This window comes from Delphinus delphis, chromosome 10, assembly GCF_949987515.2.
Source record: "Delphinus delphis chromosome 10, mDelDel1.2, whole genome shotgun sequence".
Taxonomy (NCBI): Eukaryota; Metazoa; Chordata; class Mammalia; order Artiodactyla; family Delphinidae; genus Delphinus; species Delphinus delphis.
In genome coordinates, this window is record NC_082692.2 from 89062425 (window position 1) to 89067471 (window position 5047).

Here is a 5047-nt window from a genome sequence, read left to right on the forward strand (position 1 = left end):
AAATTAAAGATTTATTCCTTCCAGGAACATTTTAAAGTAGTTTGTAGTATGATGTGGGGCCCCAAAGAGAAACGACCGCCTCAAGAACTCTATCAGGTGGCCCTTCTCTGTCTTAACAGGATTCAAAGGAAATGGATGAGGCCAACTACAATGACTGAAACTGCATGTGACCTTCTCAGGATACAAACATTCATATATGTGTAATAGTTCCCGCTCTTTAAGAGCATGCTTTGATGCATGGTTAAAAACACAAAGGTGACTATGGATTTGCTTTAGAGCCAAACCATAAAGGCCACAGTGTGTGACTCTCTCTTTTCCAGCCGAATAAGTATTTTGCTGAAAGATTTACTATGTGCTTTTGTACCTTCATTGATTTGAATATCCTAGACTAGTCTTCGGTCACACAAATGTAAACCCAGTAGGGACAGAGATTTTTTTGTTTTAAACCAGGCTTTTTGTGTGTTTTTTTAAACCATCTTCTCCACCTTTTTCTGTGTATGCTTGGGAGTGACTTAGGAGTATACCACAAGACCACAATCATTCCTTGAACAGTGAGCATTTTCTCAACATCCTTGTTCACAATGGCTCTAAGATTTGATAAAAGAAATTAGAGAAGTACACATATATACATTACAGGGAGGTAAAATTAGGTGCCTCTAAAAAGTACAAGCCTAAATGCATGTGTAGTCAAAGGAAGGGGGGAAAACATTTTATTATGAGGATTAGGAAAACTTAGGACATTTACTGAATGATATTGCTTTTGAAAACCAAAGGCAGGACAGGATTTTAATGGATTAGGAGGAGTAATAGAGGGTTTAGGTATTCCAAAGCGAGAAGAGTTTCCTGGTGGAGGATACTGCATGCATTAAAACAGAGAGGAAGGAAAGCACAGAGTGCAGGACAGAATCTATGAGGCTAAGGTATATATGAAAAATAAATCTAGCTGAAAATAAGTATCAGGACATACTTTTGAATGTCATACATGTCAGGGTGAATAATCTGTTCATAATCTTGAAGTACCAAATAAATTGGGCTTCATAATCTAACAAAGTAATACAGAAGCATTGTGCATAGACTGGTAAAGGGAAAGACAAGATACACAGGTATCAACTTAAGATTTGTTATAAAAATCCAAGTGAGAAGAAACAAGGATTAAACTAGTTTGATCATTATTAAAATTAGAAGGAAGGGAGTGATAAGCTAGATATGATGATGATGTGACCAGCAAAATTTGCTAACAACTACACACTGAAATGTAAAATCAAAGATGACAAAGAAATTCTGATTCCAAGTGCCTGGAAGAATGAGCATGCCCTTACATCAAAAAAAAAAAGAAGTTGCTTCTAGAAATGTGGCTAGGGAAGTTATGAGGATGGAAGTCAGTTAGACTTAACAAAGGAATTAGTATTTAAGAGGTTTAGGTGACACTTTGAATTACACAATGTAAAGGAGAATGGGCCATTAAAATGAAAGGGAGCCTGAGTCCTGGAAAGGATAATTTGGGGATCAAGGAAACATCAGAGAATCCATGAGAGGAATAAGTGAGAGAAAATAAGAGGAAATAATTAATAGTAAATAAAGAATGACATAGTGTTTTTATTTTTTCTTTTGAGGTTTCATTCTTTTCTTCCCTTTTTTCTTTCCTCGCTTCCCTTCCTTCTTTCCCCAATGGAATGCTGCCCTAAATTTTGATCCATGGAAATGTATAAGAGAAAACACTAATACTCCTCCTATATTTAGGGAAGATTTTGCCTGTCTCTTACAACAGTTGTAAAGACTGAATTTGTCTCCAAACTGGTTTGCATTTTTTGTATAAAGATGCTAAACATAAACAAAGTACTGCTATTAGAATGATATATGTGAGGTTGCCCATGCACTTTGGCAGAAGAAAATGTTATATAAATGGAAAGTTTTGCATATATTTTAAAAGAACACACAAGTTTATTCCTCAAGGGGAATTGCTGATTTATGTACTATGCTTGTTCTAAAGGTATGTGCATGATTCATAAATTAATTTATAAGTAATTTTATATTGTAGAAAGAAAACTAAGAGGATACTTAACTGTTCCCAAGTATTTGAAACATTTATTTTATGATAATCAACTATTTACCAGTTTATTGTAGAGAAGAAGGAAATCGATTTAAATTTCACCTGTAAAATTTTATGTGAGATACAGACCTTACTTAAGCAACTTCATTTGTTGTGGACTCTTGGAAAAGGAAAAATAATTATTTCTTTTATTTGTTTTTCTAGTTCTTTGACCCTATATTCTCTGTTCCTCATGTCTACACTCATGAATTTTACCAAGTAATTGAAAGAATATTGACCAATTACCTGCAGTAAGCCCTGTCTCATATTAGTCTTTTTATAAATCTCCTCAAGATAGCCAATTAATTTTATTTGCTTGATTGTTTTATTTCCACCTTTATCACAGTTGCCTATTCTGGTGTTTAAATATGTACTATGTCAATGACAATTTTAGTCAATCACAAAGTTCGTGAAAGTAACACATCATATGTGTTTATTCTGTACATTTCAAAGAAAAGTCATTTAAAATATTATAGGTTTAACTGTTTCTAGTGGCAATGAGGTTGCTAGTTTTTATTTTTTGCTTTTTATGTTTTGTTTTCAGTCAGTAATATCAATCTTTTGTTAAATATTTAAGTTATTTATATTTTAAAAAAAACTTGTGTTGTTTCTATATCCTAGCTATTGTAAATAATGCTGCAATGAACATTAGTGTGCATATAATTTTTCAAATGACCGTTTCTGTTTTCTTTGTGTAAATACCCAGAAGCAAAATTGCTGGCTCATATGGCGTGGCCATTGATAGATGAATAGATAGGAAGATGTGGTGTGTGTGTTTGTGTGTGTGTGTGTATGTATATATAGAATGGAATGTTACTCAGGCATAAAAAAATGAAATCTTTCCATTTATGACAACATGGGTGGATCTTCTGGGTATTATGCTAAGCAAAATAAGTCAGGCAGCGAAAGAAAAATACTGTACGAGTTCACTTATGTGTGGAATCCTAAAAACAAAACAAACAAGCAAAACAAAAACAGACTCATAGATAGAGAACAAATGGGTGGTTGCTGGGGTAGGTGACAATTAGGGCACATAAAATAGGTAAAGAGTATTAAGAGGTATACACCTCTGGTTATAAAATGAATAAGCCATGGGGATGTAATATACAGCCTAAGGAAAATGGTCAATAATAGTGTAATAACTTTGTCTGGGGACAGATGGTTACTAGACTTATCGTGATGATCACTGCATAATGTATGCAAATGGAAAAATCACTATGTAGTACACCTGAAACTAATATAATATTGTATGTCAACTACATTTCAATACTAGAAAAAAAACTTTGTAGAGTACCTAGATTATCTTTGAGATTGTTATTGTCAGGTCATACTTTCATGCTTCCTTTTCCTTGTTTTTCTTCTTTTTGATGTACTAAAAAATCCTAAAGTGTTATTATCTCCAAGAAGCAAAGGCATTATTTTTTTCTCCAAGATAATGATCTCCTTCATGCCCCCTTCACTCCAGACTTGAAGCCATTAGTTTAATATGCAAATAGAAGGTTGACAAGGCATACTGAAGGACTTAATGACCAGCTAACTGCTACCACCACCACAATTCTCTCCCATGAAAACAGGGATACTGTGAATTGATGACTAGCATCACCATATGCTTAATGGCAAACAAAACAGGAGGTTCAGTTGTGCCACTGACAAAACATGAAGAAAAAGCCAATTCCTATCACATGCCCCTGATTTAAAAGTGCTCCAGGCCATCTTTGTTCCACAGCTAGGAGCATAATAAATTAAGAAAAAGTAGTATATGGCTGAGATGAAACCTTGTGGGATATGTGAGTAAACTAACAGGTAGAGAATTTGAGAGAAAAAATATGGTAGCCTTGGGTAAATAAGATAAGAAGCAAGAAAACAAGGTGTCAGGATATTGCACTAATAAGATAATATAATTTACAGCTGTGATGTACATTGCTACTGCTATCTCTGCCTCTTGTATTTCATACTTAAGGAGTTGCTGAAACTATGTAAAGGCATGATAAAGCTGGACTTTATACATGAAAATATGTATGTCACTAATTAGGGGGAAGTTCACAGAAAAGTAACAGGCATTCTGGGAAAAACACTGATTAAAGAATGAGAAAGCAAAGTGTGGGGCTGTCTTCACACTTCTTTGGGCTGCTTGGGGTGCTGATACCACTGCTGCTGCTATTGTGCCTGGGCCAGTAGTGATAGAGGATTGACCAAATAGAAAGACCTTTAGCTCACCTCTTATGGACACACCAAAATCACAACTATCTGCAGAACAACCATTGATGAAAAAGACTAGAACCCACCAAAACACAAAGTGTTCTACAGCTAAAGACATAAAGGAGGAACCATGACAAGACAAGTAGGAAGGACAGACCCATAATATAGTCGAGTCCCATAGCCCTGGGTGAGTGACCCACAAACTGGAGAATAATGATATTGCAGAGGTTCTCCCACAGGCGTGAGAGCACTGAGCCCCATGTCAGGATGAATCCCCAGAGCATTTGGCTTTGAAGGCCAGTGAGGCTTAATTTCAGGAGTCCCAAAGGGCTGGGGGAGATAGACACTTTGCTCTTAAAGGGCTCACACAAAATCTCACACACTCCAGGACCCAGGGTAAAAGCAGTCATTTGACAGGAGCCTGGCCCAGACCTACCTGCTGGTCTTGGAGGGTCACCCAGAGAGGCAGGGGGTGGCTCACCCTGGGGACACAGACACTGGCAGCAGCCATTACTGGGAGCTCCTTCTACTACGTGGATGCTGGTGCTGGAGGGCACCATTGTGGATTCCTCCCTCAAGCTCATTAGCACCGAGATCTGGCTTCATCCAACAGCCCGAAACCGGCAGGGACACAGACCCACCCATCAGCAGACAGGTTGACTAAAGACCTCCTGAGCTCCCAGCAGCCTTTGGACATGGCCCTTCCTACCAGAGAGCCAAGGACTCAGCTTTACCCACCAGTGGGCAGCCAATGGTCCC